General features: G+C 43.6%; 1 long non-coding RNA gene across 2 annotated transcripts in view; it reads right to left on the bottom strand.

Moving 5' to 3' along the window:
• The window catches only part of LOC141154744 (uncharacterized), a 47,765-nt gene that overhangs the window by 16,115 nt on the left and 15,583 nt on the right, over window positions 1-16,067 (bottom strand). For both annotated transcript variants that reach the window (XR_012247468.1, XR_012247469.1), the window contains exon 2: window positions 11,613-11,726. This is a non-coding gene — a long non-coding RNA (uncharacterized lncRNA). The remainder of the gene's footprint in view (window positions 1-11,612; window positions 11,727-16,067) is intronic.

Genomic DNA, 16,067 nt, shown 5'->3' with positions numbered 1-16,067 from the left:
CCTCACGTCGTCCATTTTTTTTAAACTCACCCATTCAGTTTAATAGGATTTATTTTACACATAGACCATGTGAACTACACTGTTGACTTGCGCTGATCAGTGTGGTGTCCATATGCTATCTGTTTTGCATACGGAGAGCACACGGATATATAATATGATTGTCTGAACAAGCCCATGGTAACATAGTTAGATACATTTAGAATTATCTGTAGAGAGAGGATTAAAACTGATGTCTCTGATCGGTTAAAAAAAAAAACTGAGCAAAAAGGTACTGTGTGAAGGGGGCTTTAAAGCAGTGAAGAGAAACTCTGGCAATGAAAGTTTTAACTAAGCTGAGAATGGCAACCACTTGTGTTTCAGACAGAATCCCCACCCCTCCCCCAATAGCACTGGCCAGCACCATACCTCACAGCCTCTGCTTTTACTGGTGCATTTTTCCCCCACTTTTCTCTTAAGTGACATTATATGAGCTTTGTCAGTTTTATGACATCCTATACATCTATTGCAATGGCTAAAGAGTAACAAAACCCCGCTCAGTGCTGTTTTGTGCTGTATATTTTTAACATTAAAGTGTTTCCACATTTAAATCACACCAGTATTTTAGCACCTGAATGTCCTAAGAAGAGGTCTCCTGCTGTTCCTGCAGCAGCTCTTGCTTTGGAGAACTGGTCACAGATGAACAGTTCGAGCAGGTGCTGTTATTGTGCACAAAATGTGTGATTGTCCTCCCTAACAATGTAGATAAATTACCAGGACTCTTTTTGTCCACTTTTTTCAATTTTGTTTTGTTGGGAGAGTCACCCCAAAAAAATACATTAATACATTGCTCACACTATTGGGCAGTGCGGCTCAGTGGTTAGCACTGCAGCCTTGGAGCGCTGGGGTCCTGGGTTCTCCCTGTGCTTGTGTGGATTTCCTCCAGGTTCTCCGGTTTCCTCCCACACTCCAAAGACATACTGATAGGGAATTTAGATTGTGAGCCCCGATGAGGACAGCGATAATGATGTCTATATAGCGCTGTGGAATTAATGGCGCTATAGAAGTGAGTAAAATAAATTAGCTGTAATCTGTTAGAGAATCTCACAAGAGAGTAAATGTGCCCTCACAGCAGCCGACCAACCAGCGGCATTACACAACTGCCGATCGGCAACATGTTTGCTGGTCGGGGTCATGTAATTGCTAATTTAGACAGGCTAACTGCACTTAAGATGCGCTCAAAATGATCAGTAATAGTTTGTTCTGTGCTCATAGGCTGCCATTGTTCTCGGCAGCACGTCCTGTTTATATAGGACTATGTGCCGCCGAGAAAGATCTTCAAGGCAAACCAAAAGATTATTTGACCAGACTAATGAGCTATTTGCTTGTTCGACGGGTGATTGGTTTCATGGTTATTGGGAACTAGTGTTCTTAGGAATGGCTTTTCTGAAAACCGAAAAAGTGTCAATGCACCATAAGAGGTGTTCTTTGAAGGTGCCTTTTGTTCTGGCAGATGAAGATCTGCGATGTGGGATCCCTCCTTAATGCTCCAGAATGTCCTGTTCAGAGTCTTAAAATTTGTTTACTAAACCAAACAATTACTTCTAAGTCCATATACCAGGAACCAAGTTTGTTTCTTCGCTTCTTGATATTAGGATGTGCAGTTTCTTTAACTTTCATACCAAGTATTTTCTTTTTGTGTAACCATTATATAATTTCGTTTTCAGAATATCACTTGGGAAAAAAAATCCTTTTAGAGGAAGTTTGTACACTCTCATATCACAAATAGTAGTAGTTTTACTGTGAAGCAAAACTTGTCATAGACTTAATGGAAAAGAGAAGAATTAGCGGGGTAGAAAGGCAAAATGAGCAATTGTAAGTACACAGTGCCGTATAATATGATGACTGCAATATATTAAGAGGATAAAAACTTGATGGGAGGAGGAGTGCTTTTATAATGGTTGAATCTGTAAGCACAGACTATAACTGCATCAGTGCAATGTCAGACATTTTCTATTAATGGCCCAGGAAGTGTCTGTTTGGCTTGCATGGTTCCAGATGCCCAGAGTAACATACAGTTATATGAAAAAGTTTGGGCACCCCTATTAATCTTAAGCTTAATGTTTTATAAAAATTGGTGTTTTTGCAACAGCTGTCAAATTTTGTTTGAATGCAGATTGCACATTTTCTGTTAGTACAATAAACCTCATTTCAAGGCAGAAACATTACTGTGTCCAACAGTTATTACATATATCAAACTGAAATAGCTGTTGCAAAAACACCAATTTTTATAAAACATTAAGCTTAAGATTAATAGGGGTGCCCAAACTTTTTCATATAACTGTAACTTGTATCATCTCATCTTCCAGATGAAGGAATAAGGTAAAGGATGTTAAGTCAAAAATATAATTTGCAGAATCTTACTACAGCCGACCTATTAGGATATTTTCACATGTCCAGTAATCATCCGTTAGTACGGATGCAGCAGCAATCTGTTGACAAAAGTTGTGCAGACACAACTTTTTTTGACCACCTGAAAGAAACTTGATTTCAGCTGAATAAGTTTTTTTTAACATTAAACTCTATGGGAAACTGATCCGTTAATTAACTGGCTTATTCATAACTGGCTTAGTGATCAGACTCAAAGAGTGGTCGTAAATGGCTTCACATCCAGTTGGATGAATGTCTCAAGTGGGGTACGACAGGGCTCTGTCCTGGGACCTGTATTGTTCAACATCTTTATCAATGATTTAGATGAAGAAATTGAGGGTAAACTGATTAAATTTGCTGATGACACAAAGCTAGGAGGGATAGCTAATACTAGAGAAGAGAGAGAGGATTCAAAAAGATCTAAATAAACTGGAGCAGTGGGCAGCAACTAACAGAATGGTTTTTAACAGGGAAAAATGCAAAGTACTACATCTGGGCTATAAAAATGAAAAAAGCATATACAGAATGGGAGGAATACAGATAAGCTACAGTACATGTGAAAAAGACTTAGGTATACTAATAGATCATAGACTGAACATGAGTCAACAGTGTGATGCAGCAGCAAAAAAGGCAAATACAATTCTGGGATGTATTAACAGAAGCATACAGTCTAGATCACGTGAAGTCATTATCGGACTTTACTCCTCTTTGGTCAGACCTCATCTGGAATACTGCGTCCAGTTTTGGGCACCACATTTTAAAAAAGACATTGACAAACTGGAGCAAGTTCAGAGAAGAGCGACCAGAATGGTGACTGGTCTGCAAACCATGTCCTATGAGGAACGGTTACAGGATTTGGGAATGTTTCGCTTGCAAAAAAGAAGACTGAGAGGAGACTTAATAGCTGTCTACAAATATCTGAAGGGCTGTCACATTGTAGAAGGATCATCTTTATTCTCATTTGCACAAGGAAAGACTAGAAGCAATGGGATGAAACTGAATGGGAGGAGACACAGATTAGATATTAGAAAAAACTTTTTGATAGTTAGGGTGATCAAGTTAGGGTGATAGTTAGAGTGGAACAGGAGCTACGAGAGGTGGTGAGTTTCCCTTCAATGGAAGTCTTCAAACAGAGGCTGGACAGATATCTGTCTGAGATGATTTAGTGAATACTGCTTTGAGCAGGGGGTTGGACCAGATGACCCAGGAGGTCCCCTCCAACTCTACCATTCTATGATTAGCCATCCATTTTTCTCTCATTTTAAAAAATATCCATTTTTTGCTTACTGGATAAGTTTCAAATGAATGATTACTTGTAAGTTCACATGTCCAGTAGTATATGTTTACTATGTATTGTATTCTTCAACCTCAAGTAAAACAAAAAAATTGATCCTTTTCAAATGGGAGAAAAATAAATGGCTAATTAACGGATCAGTTTTCCATAGACTACAATGTTAAAAAAACAGATCCAGTTGAAATCATTTTTTTTTCAGGTGGACAAAAGTTGTGTCTGTACAACTTTTTTATCATAGGATTTCTGCTGGATCTGTTCTAATGGATGATTACTGGACATGTGAACACACCATAAGATGTCCATATCCAGGTAAGGCTAAGATCCCAATTGAGTATCTACCGTTCAGCTAATATAATCTTGGATGGATTACGGCAATTTTGTTTAGCTGTTTCAACAATATGCTACAATAATGCTCCTTGTGTAGTACAGAGGGAGGACAGACATTTCATTAGATTAAAAGGAGATTTTTACGATGGCTCCTTTACTAATAAAGTTAGCCCCCTACCCATCTCCTCCATTGCCGGCGTCTGCGGGAATCGCACTGCACTTGGGTGACATCCGAGTGCAGGGCAATGTTTCACACGCACCCATAAACTTATATGGGTGCGTGCGATCCGAATTTCGCATGCTGCTTTTTTTTTTTTTTTCAGTCCGATCTTGATCTGATCGGAGCTGAAAAAACAACGCATAGCACAGAATCATTGATTAACATTGGACCGAATGCAATCAGATTTTTTTTTTTTATCGGATTGCATTCGTCCAATTTAATGACAAGCGGGAGTGAGCCGTCGCTCCTTATATTGCTTTTCCTTTTCTACTTCTCAGGGTCTGACTGTTGTATTCCACACATGCGTTCATATTCTGCAGCAGAGGTGGACACAAACAGAAGAGGCCCCTGGGCAAGAACAGTATATGGGCCCTTAGCAATCCAATAGTTCATGATAATGTACCCCTTTATGTGTTTGTGACAGAAGCAGCTTGCTGTCTTGGAGATACACCTTTTGGGTCTCTGTGCGGCTGCACATGTTGCACCAATGGTTTGTCTGCCCCTGTTCTGCAGCATTCAGAGCTGAAATCTCCCAGTGTTCTTTGTTTGCTCCTCTTTTGTCCTTTTTTTTTCTTTTTGCGTGGCATGCGACTACATTCTTCATACTCTTTTTAGTACATAGTACATCATTTGTTTTCTCATGCTGTCCTGTCTGTATACTCTTTTGCTTCCTCCCCTGTCCAGGAGCTGTGGTATGATCAGACCATGTTCCTGTACGGTCAGACACGGCCATTACACAGTACACAGCAGGGGCACATTTATAAGATTATCTCAGCACTGGGACATTTTGTTTAAAAACATCCAATTGTGGAAATTATTATTTCAAGATCTATTGATTAAATTATACTGTGTTCGTGGGAAAACCCTTTTAAGCTGATAGATACATGCAGGCTTTTGCCTCTACAAATCTGTTTTTTTGGTTGTTTTTTTTTACAGATGCACTATCAGGTCTCTATTGACTACCTGATTTCTAATGAGTCCTATTACATTAGTTTGCTCAGTTATTTCCCTCCATCTTTTACAGGTCTCATCTGTCTGTGAGTAAAAGATAAAACAATTGATCATTTTTATTGCCGCTTGTACAAACTGCTTTAGATCTGATGCAAGTATTTTGGTAACTTTGGAACTTTTGTTTATCATGAACAATGCTACATCTCTTGCCTTTATCATGCAGTGACATTTAGGCTATGTGCCCACGATGCAGAAGGATTTTTTCCTGAGCGTTTCTGCATCTCCCTGGCAGAAAAAAAACGCATGCGGATTGTACATGCGGATTGTACATGCGTTTTCCTGCCAGGGACATGCGGAAATGGAGCAGTTACCCACTGACATTTCCGCATGTGGATTGACAAGCGCTTTCCAGGCGATAGCATCACTTGGAGAGTGCTTGTGACAACTAGGTCACACTATATAAATCCATGGAAACAGCATGGATCTATATAGTGTGACCCGAGAGAGTGGTAAAAATAAAAAAATAAAATGTATACTTACCCTCCGATGGCCCGCGCTGTCTTGTTTCGCTCCGTCCCGGCTGCCGGCAGCAATGAATTGAAAGACCTGCCGACGTCAGCGTCGCGTGACCCGTCACATGACTCTAACGTCAGCGCAGGTCCTTCAACTCACTGCAAAGTGCCGGGAAGCAAGGAGGAGCGGTGCGCAGGCCGACAGAAGGTAAGTATACATTTATTTTTTATTTTATTCTTTTTTTACAGATTTTTTAATGGTACCTGGGTGTGGATGAGACTCTCCTCTCCTCCACACCCGGGTACCATCCGCACATTAGAACACTTGGATTACGCATCTACATATACAGTGATGCGTAATCCATGCGGTCTAATGCAAGTCAATGGCGGCGAAGACGCAGCGCTTCCGCAAAACAATTGGTAGTGCTGCGTTTTTTTCCGCAATGATAATCTGCAACGGAAATTTCCGCAGCTTGTGCACAGCACATGCGGATTATCATTGGGGAACATTGCTGCCCTTCTACCATGCGTTTTTAATGCATTTCCGCAGCTGCAAAAACGCTTCAGAAGCGCATTAAAAACGCATCGTGGGCACACAGCCTTATTCTTTTATTTAGCATCTTTTTTTTCCAGAGAGGGAGTAATCAGAGTTGCTATTATCACCATTTTGGAAATACGTTAAAAAAAAAAAAAAGAGATTCATTCCCAACTATCGTGTGTATCAATACAAGTGTGAGAAATCTTTGGCTGCCAAGCAGTTTCCTCCACGCATAGCCTTGATTCTCAGAAAAAATCCTGCAGTATTTTATTAACACTATACAATGTTGAAAACAAAGGAGCAGTGTATTATTATCAGAGTGAACAAACCTAGTTAATATACACCAGTCAGTTATAACATGAAAACATCTGAGCGGGGAAGTAAATAACATTTATTATCTTGTTACAATGGCACCTGCCAGGATGCACTGTTGGAAGCAGGCAAGACCTTGGAGCCAGTGTGATGTTCCAGGTAATTTTTGTTCCTGGTATTTATTTGGATGTTACTTTGACATTTACAGTGGCTTGCGAAAGTATTTGCCCCCTTGGCTTTTTACCTATATTTTTTAACATTACAACGTGTGTTTAAATATTTTTGTAATCCGATTTGTGTGTGATGCATCAGCACTAAATGGTCTAAGTTGCTAAAGTGAGAAAAATATAGGCAAAAATTAAATTTATGGGATAAAATAAATGAAAATTGGCATGTGCATATGTATTCGCCCCTTTTGCCATGAAGTCACTAAAAATTTTTGGTAAAAGCAATTACCTTCATAAGTCACATGCTTAGTGAAAGGAAGTTCACCTGTGTGCAATCTAAGTGTCCCGCTGGTCTGTCAGTATATACACACCTTTTCTGAAAGGCCACAGAGGCTGCAACACTATTAAAGGGAATGTGGCACCCCCCCTGGGTGATATCAGGCCTCTACTATGGGCATACAGGTGATAGAAAAGTAAATCTATACTTACCTGTATGGCCCATAGCGGAGGTCTGATTGCAGAAAAATCTGGTTTTATAAAGTCTGTTTTCCAGAGGCTTTGCGTCCGGGGGACGACAAGCAAACAGCAAACCCCTTCGACCTGCTTACTATTCCGCCAAAAACCCCACCTCTGTGCTAAATTACCATATTCCCCCCCCCCTCTCCTGCACGTCACAGGGCCCTGTGACGTGCACTGCTCTGCCTCCCACCCGCGCATGTGCAAATCGCCGCTCCCATGGAGTGCGTTTTGTTTCCCTCTGGCCCCGTTTGGCTGCGTACTGCCAGTGGAGCAGAAGTCTCAGTGACTCACCGTTGCTTGCGCAATACAAGGCTGCAGCACAGTACGCAGCCAAACTAGGCAGGAGGGAAACAAAGCTCGAGAGACAGCACAGAGACCAAAGGTAACTCTGAAGGAGCTGCAGAGTTCCCAAGCAGACTGGAGTGTCTGCCCATACAACCACAATAAGCCGAACACTCCATAGAGGTGGCAGAGTGGGCAGAATAAAAAAGCCTTACACACAAAAACTGTAAGGCTCGTTTTTGAATTTGCCAAAATACGTGGGACACTCCTTATTTATGAAGGAAGGTGCTGTGGTCACATGAGACCAAAATTGAACTTTTTGGCCTCCAAGGTAAACGCTATGTCTGGTGCCAAACCAAAACAGCTCATCACCACAAGAACTCCATCCCCACAGTGAAACATGGTGGTGGCAGCATCATGCTTTGGAATGTTTTTTGGCAGCAGGGACAGGGAAAATGGTCCAAGTTGAGGGGAAGATGGATGGTGTGAAATACAGGGATATTCTCGAGCAAAACCTGTTTCAGTCTGTGATTTGAGACTGGGACGGAGCGTCACCTTCCAACAAGACAATGACCCTAAGCATACTGCTAAAGTAACATTTAAGTGGTTTAAGGGGAAATGTGTAAATGTTTTGGACTGGCCTAGTCAAAGCCCAGACTTTAATCCAATTGAGAATCTGTGGTCAGACTTGAAGATTGCTGTTCACCAGAGGAAACCATCTAACTTGAAGGAGCTGCAACAGTTTTGCCTTGAGAAATGGGCAAAAATCCCAGGGGCAAGATGTGGAAAGCTCATAGAGACTTATCCAAAGTGACTTGCAGCTGTAATTGCCGCAAAAGGAGGCTCTACAAAGTACTGAATTTAGGGGGGTGAATAGTTATACACACTGAAGTTTTCAGTTATTTTGTCCTATTTGTTGTTTGCTTCACAATAAAAAAACAAAAACAAATGTTCACAGTTGTAGGCATGTTCTTTACATGAACTGATACCAACCCTCAAAAAAAAAAGTGAAATACCAGGTTGTGAGGTAGCAAAATATGAAAAATGCCAAGGGGTTGAATACTTTCTGAAGCCACTGTATATTTACTGACATGCCTACATCCCCCAATTTAATATGTTGCCCAGGGAGACACGGATTCAGGTTCCTTTTGTATTGCATAAATTTTGTTCTTCTTGAAGGAGTTTCACACTACGTTTCCTGCAGGCATTGGGGGAATATAGACGGAAGAGAGCACATGTGCAAAAAGATTCTGGAGCCCAACAATCTATTTATCAGGAGCAAATTCTAATCTACCCACAGAAAAAATATATTCATTACCCCCAACTCTGAGGAGCGGAGACACAAGGGCTCCCAAATAACACATTACAATAGGACAATTCATCATTTCAGTAAAGTTCATCATTAACGTCGCGGATCTGAGAGCAATATGAATAGTAAATGTTCGTGCCTGGTGCTCATTTCCACCTATTGAAGAATAAATATTTATATTCCATGAGATAATAAATAAAACAATACACCTTTTACAAACTTACCTATCATGCCCATGAGTCATTATACTTTCAAGCCAGGAGCCTGATATACAAAGACAAATAGCGGTAAGGTAATAGTAAGTTCAGTCCATTCTAACTGCAATAACATGTATGTAACACATGCCATTTCTTCATGCCAGCCGTGAAGTCATCAAATTTCAGTTTTTGCCATTTTCAAGACAAATGTGTTCCACTTTCGACCACACACAGACATAAGCCAATCAGACTGGGAAGCACTGTAATTAATTGGGTTGGCCACTACTTTATTGATGGCCTATCCCTAGGATAGGCGATAAATAGCTGATCAATGGAGGCGTGACACCCGACACTCCCACTGATCAGCTGTTCGAGCGTTTTCAGATGCTGCCAAAACATAGCCGATCCACCATTTCTATAGAGGCCGTAGACAGGTACTGCAGATCCACCCCCTATTCAAATGGATAGGCCACTACTTTTTTATTAATAGCCTATCTTTTTAATATACTTGGTGCATATTTTAGTTGCCACCTGAACATATGTATGGGGTGGTATACAGCAGGTACATACAGTACAGACCAAAAGTTTGGACACACCTTCTCATTTAAAGATTTTTCTGTATTTTCATGACTATGAAAATTGTACATTCACACTGAAGGCATCAAAACTATGAATTAACACATGTGGAATTATATACTTAACAAAAAAGTGTGAAACAACTGAAAATATGTCTTATATTCTAGGTTCTTCAAAGCAGCCACCAGCTGGGGGGATATGCTGGACTAGTCTCATCTCCAGCTATGGTCTCTGGTCAGCTCTTCAATGCTGAAACATTTCTGAGAATAATATACTTGGCTGCAGTCGGGCTGCCTACGGTTTGGGCAGCATGAATCACTGGACAGGTTCCCTTTAAGAATATGTAAAGTTGCTTTGACTGATGTGGTGGCACCAGGAGACCTCTATCAGAAGACATATGGATGTCATGTGATCCTCCACTCTATTAGCCAATGTGGAGAGTCCATGAAAAGAGTGGCTCTTATTGCAGTGGATTCAACAGTCTATACTGTGTAATTCCATTCTTTGTCGAGGGTCATAGTGATCGAACCCTCAGTAGTTAGACATATCCTAAAAAATTTATACCACCAATATCTCTAATGAAACAAAACCTATAAGAGGATTTTGGAGATGCCTTAGTGTACAGTGCACCTGTCGTACAGTATAACAACATATGTGCATGACTTTTATTAGGAGACAGTCTTTTCTATACAATATTGTAGTTGTTCTAACTGCAGAATTCCTTCGCTGATTATGCAGTTTAATTGTGCTGACATTTTTCCTGCTTTCTTATTTCCAGAAACCTCCAGATTCTTGTTTACTTTCGAGTTGTTTCCTATTACAGTTCACACGAATGGGGATAAGCTGCAATACCAGACACAGCGCATGGGTAAAAGTGGAGTGATTTCTGGTAGTGAAAAGCAGAACGCGTTTTTCTGATCTTAGAAAACTCTTTTAATTGCAATAATAATGATTCCCTCCCCAGTAGAGCACAGATTAATGATCACATTCAGCTTCTACATTGAGCTGAATGTTGATTTCAGACTAAACCAGACTAAACCACATTGATCAGCTTCACTTATCATGGATTTAGTAGAGAGCTGATAAACAAGTCATATTAGTAAAGGCGCCTTTACTCTGGCCGATCATTCAGAATCTAAAATTAACAACCCATTGCTCATGACAATTGTGTAATCTGGTTGCGTTGAGCAACTGAATGTTGTGTCAAAAACGCTTCGATGTGCATGAAATTGTTTATGCGAGCAAAATAATTCTTGTTCATCTGAAGATTGGACCAGCAGAACAGAGAAGTGGAAATTCAGGTCCTAAATGGGTACAGCTCTCAGAGATTGGTTGATCATGTTCTGAGCTTGATTGTTCAGTAGCAGTTTGAGTAATGGAACGACAACATATACGTGTCACATTGTTTATCATTATTATTGCAAATGTTACTATTCATATAAAGGTGTGAAATTGATTATCGAACATTATATCGCTAATTCCTTTACATTTTATTTGTTCAGTATCAGTAGAAATATTTGTACAATAGTTTATGTATTCAAAATAATTAGTATCACTTATGGGACTTGAAAGTTGAACATATAACTACACTTCAACTTGTCTGTCTGTGTGAATGTTACGATGTAATGATCGCTGTTCATCCATTTCGTTCACGATTCTCGTCCTGCTAAACACTTGTCTGACATTGTTTGCTAGTCATGAGTTAAAATCGCATTGTTCTCTCTATCAGGTCTATATGTGATTAAACAGAATAATTTTTCATATATGACCAATATGATATTACTAACTAGAGATGAGCGTATCAATTCGCGGATGATTGCTTTCAAGTCTTTCTTGAAAATGCAAATTCGAAAATTTTGAGAATCAATTCCCAGTTTCCAAAAAAAAAACAAAACAACTTTTCCAGTACCATTCCCTACACTGCTGAAGCATCAGAGAGCGGTCTAACGTGATTTTGCGCTGCCGCGTGGGCCTCCCCATAATGCTCTACAGATTATCATACCTTGTACAGTGGTGGTCAGTACCAGGGCCATCATAGATCAGCGGTGCCCAGTGGATCACAGTTTATACGTCAGAGTCGTTTTCCATCTCCAGAGTCACTGGGTAATTCTCTCTCCTGTAAAGTATAAGCTCTTATGGTCATCAGGGTCCCTCTGTCTCTCTCCTGTAAAGTACAGGGCAATTCACTCTCAACTTTACCTGGAAAAATTGTTATAACTTCTAAAAGAGACAATCTATCGTACTGAAATTTGGACTGTACGTACCTTGAGAACCTGATGTTTTAAAGCAGGTGTTGAAAATGTTCACCTTTCACATACAAGCATGTCTGCACGCACCATTCCATATTGTTGAATATATTCCACAGAACGTTTGGTGTCATAGCCCGAATTTCTCGCTCTATTTTCTCTAAGTGCCTGTATTATTCGTGGCTTGTTAGTGTACACCCGACCTTTCAAATGGCCCCAAAGGAAAAAATCCAGCAGTGTTACATCAGGATATCTTGGTAGCCACAGTGCCTTGGACTACATGATTTTGACAGCAGATTTCAACCTGCAAACTTATATGGAAACTCACTTTGGCACTTAAGGACTCCGTTTTCCAATAAGTTTTCACAATGAAAACACACTCCTCCAAACTGTATGTGTACATTGTTAATAAATAAAAAAGGAATTTGGCAGGAGTGAAATGCAAGTACCACACACCAAACTACCGACACTCAGAAAGGCGTGGAGACAACCGGTGAGGCAACAAGTCGGCGAGACCACTTGGTGCAAAGAGGTTTCTCATCGCTGAGGTTCATTGCACTCTCACTTCTCATGGACCAAAGTATGTACAGTCCAAATTTCAGTACGTTCGACCGTTTTTTAGAAGTTAAAGGTGTATTCCCATCTCCAAGATCCTATCCCAATATGTAGTAGGTGTAATAATAATAATATTAGCAAATACCTCCAATTAGAAATGTAGTATAGTTTTTTTTTTTTCAAAATTCAATTTTTTTTGAAAGGTTATATAATTTTCAGTTACAAAAATACAAAAAAGAAGAATAAACAGGACAATATCAGCATCAATATATTCTAGAATATATATAGTCTAACGTCCAATAAAACATCAAGTTATAAGAAGAAAAAGGAGAGAAGGGAAAGGAACATTTTAAGCCATCAGTATTACAATTATGAAGTTACTAAAATCCAATGGAAACCATACATAGTGCAGCCAGGCGCGGAGCATAATCAGTACAGAGAAGAAATGCACTGGAGAAAAGGGTGGGTCACATCAGTCTGATGAAAGGCGGTAGGCATCGGATTCCTGGAATTCAATCCAGTCTCTCCCAAGTCTCACAGTATCTATCACAATCAGTGGGGTTGTGACGCCTCTACTCGAAAAGCCCTTTTCTTTACCCTGGGAGATGGGGGACTCGGAGTCGGGTCCTACGATGGAGAGATGGGGTGCAGCCGTGGCCCGGACCCGACCCGTGCTCAGGGCCGTCACAGTTAAAAAAGATGGTGTGGGCTTATCTGGGTTGAGTGGCTGGTTAATGACTACGCCACCTGTGGTACCTGGTGAAGGGCCACCAGCGCCGCTGCAGTCCACTGAGGCATGGTGTTATGGCGGCCAACGTTATTACTACTCCCCACAGGCGGAGCGTGGCCTCAGGGCAGAGGGACAGGATGGAGGGGGTAGTAGTAGAGGAGTACGGGCCCCGCGTCGCGCGGAGTGGCGCATAATAGTCCGGAGGCCATAGTGGTGAACTTCCAAGGCTTTACTCACATAGATGGCATGAGGAAGGTGACTCCCTGCTCCCCGCGGAGTCCTGTGGTCACCAGGGACGGGGGTCCGACAAGCTCCGAGTAAGTCCAGCATTCAGTCCCTACACCAGAGTGTTCCTGAACTACGGGCCGAATCCTTTCCTGTCCGTGTGTGTGCAAATAGGCTGGGTCTCCCTCTGAGCTCTTCTCAGAACCAGGGCACGGGTGGCAGCTCCGTTCCGTCCGATACCCGGTGGGATCCTCAGGGCCTACCGGGCTTTCCCGACCAGGACATGGAGTAGCAAGGTCGGGTATCGGGGGCCGGTACCCCTTTTGCAGCCGGACTCCCTCTGAATATATCAGGTTGGCTAGGACAGGTGGCGTACTCCGCTCCGTCTGCATCCTGCCTGGGATCCATTTGCTATGGAGCCACACTCTTAAGCTCCGGGCCTTCTTGGTCCTGGTCCTTGGCAGGTTGAGACATGCCCACTCTACAACCTGCCCCTCGACCCAAGGCCGGGGTGTGAGGGCTGCGTCTCCATCCGATGCAGGCCCACACAGGATCTGCGCTCCGGGAGGGAGGTCACAGTGCCAAGACTTGACTACTGCTGTCAGTCAAAGAACGATCAGAGAACAGACAAAAAACCTGGACAAAAGATGGCTCTTTATTAAATATGAAATTTAAAGTGTAACTAACTTGTAAGTCCTCCACCCTCACCCACTAACTCTTGGTTCCCCAGTCTCCCTATAAACAGGGAAGCAGCACCTAGTGCCTTCTAGCCCCCTCTGGTGGAGCAATGTGGTGTTGGATGCAAAGGTTGGGTCACGACTATCACACTGTTCTTACCTCAGAGGAGGAACACTACACTGATATAGTGACAGCTAGTTGCTAGTGGTCGTAACCATGGATATCTAAGGCCCTGCAATGCCTGCACATGAGGAAAGAGACATAGCGAATCAGAAGAACTATACTACATTTCTAATTGGCTGTATTACACCTACTACATATTGGGATCGGATTTTGGAGATTGGAGTAACCCTTTAAAACTATTTTTCTGGGTAAAGTAGTGAGTGAATCACCCTGTATAAGCTCTTATGGTCAGTGGGGTTCTCTCTTTCCCGCCTGTAGAGTGTAAGCTCTTATGGTCAGTGAGGTTCTCCCTCTTCTCTCACCTACGAGTATTTTACGAGCAATTTCAAGCTTTTCAGTATTAAAATTCGCAGAAATCTATGTGCCGCAAATTTTGGGGGAAAATTTGGCAAAGTAGACTAATTTGAATTTTAAAAGTTTCACTCGTCTGTACCACTAACGTCTCTGAGTGCTAGCTAGCTCATTATAATTTTATGATCTCATGTATGCCGTATTTTTCGGACCATAAGACACACCCCCCGTTTTCCTCCTAAATTTTGGGGGAAAAAAGTGCGTCTTATGGTCCGAAAAATACGGCATACATGGGATCAGAAAATTATAATGAGCTAGGTCCGAACCTTACCAGATACTTACGTTGGTGGTGTAGCGAGATCGCAGGGCCGATGCAGCAGAGCGGCGGTGGGTGCGGCGGCGAGGTGGAGCAGCTGTGCGGCGGCGAGGCGAGTGGATGTGCAGCGCTGCGGTGGCGAGGCAGAGCGGTGGTGGGTTCACAGTGATCTACAGGAAAATGGCCTCCGTCTGGGAGCTCGGGCGGCCATTTTTCTGTGGATCACAGCTTCATGAAGATGGCTGCGGCCACCGGAAAGCCTCACCGCAGCACCCACCACCGCTCTGCTGCACCACTGCACAGCCGCGGCCACCGGACAGCAGCGCACTCCGCTCACAGGCCCGGGACCTGGCCCTATCCGAACCACAGGCCCCAGCCCCACCACAGACCCCAGCCCCACCACAGGCTCCAGCCCCTCCACAGGCCCCAGCCCCACCACAGGCCCCAGGCCCACCACAGGCTCCAGCCCCACCACAGGCTCCAGCCCCACCACAGGCCCCAGCCCCACCACAGGCCCCAACCCCTCCACAGGCTCCAGCCCCTCCACAGGCCCCAGCCCCACCACAGACCCCAGTCCTACCACAGGCTCCAGCCCCACCTCAGGCTCCAGCCCCACCACAGACCCCAGCCAGGCTCCAGCCCCACCACAGGCCCCAGCCAGGCTCCAGCCCCACCACACGCCGCAGCCAGGCTCCAGCCCCACCACAGGCCCCAGCCTGGCTCCAGCCCCACCACAGGCCCCAGCCCCACCACAGGCTCCAGCCCCACCACAGGCTCCAGCCCCACCACAGGCCCCAGCCAGGCTCCAGTCCCACCACAGTCCCCAGCCAGGCTCCAGCCCCCCCACAGGCCCAGCCAGGCCCCAGGCCCCACCACAGGCCCTGGCCCCACCACAGGCCCCAGACCCCACCACAGGCCCCAGACCCCACCACAGGCCCCAGACCCCACCACAGGCCTAGGCCCCACCACAGGCCCCGGCCCCGCAGCATCTCACCTCTTCTGCTGCAGCCGCCAGGTTCCTGAGGGAGGGCACTGAGGGCCCTGCGATCCTGCTTCACCACCACCACACCTCCCAGCTGCTGGAGCACCGGCTTCTCGCATCCAGGGTCCACAGCATTCATCCTCTTCCGCCGGCTTCCTGAAGGACCCTATGTCCTGTGACCCCCGCTCCAACTTCCCCCAGGTAAGATACCTATTCAGACTATAAGGCAGACCCCCATCTTATAAAAAATA

This window comes from Phyllobates terribilis, unplaced genomic scaffold, assembly GCF_046119375.1.
Source record: "Phyllobates terribilis strain yellow unplaced genomic scaffold, ASM4611937v1 Scaffold_7__3_contigs__length_470593459, whole genome shotgun sequence".
Taxonomy (NCBI): domain Eukaryota; kingdom Metazoa; phylum Chordata; class Amphibia; order Anura; family Dendrobatidae; genus Phyllobates; species Phyllobates terribilis.
The sequence above is the reverse complement of the archived record's forward strand: the minus strand, read 5'-3'. Positions and strand labels throughout refer to the sequence as shown.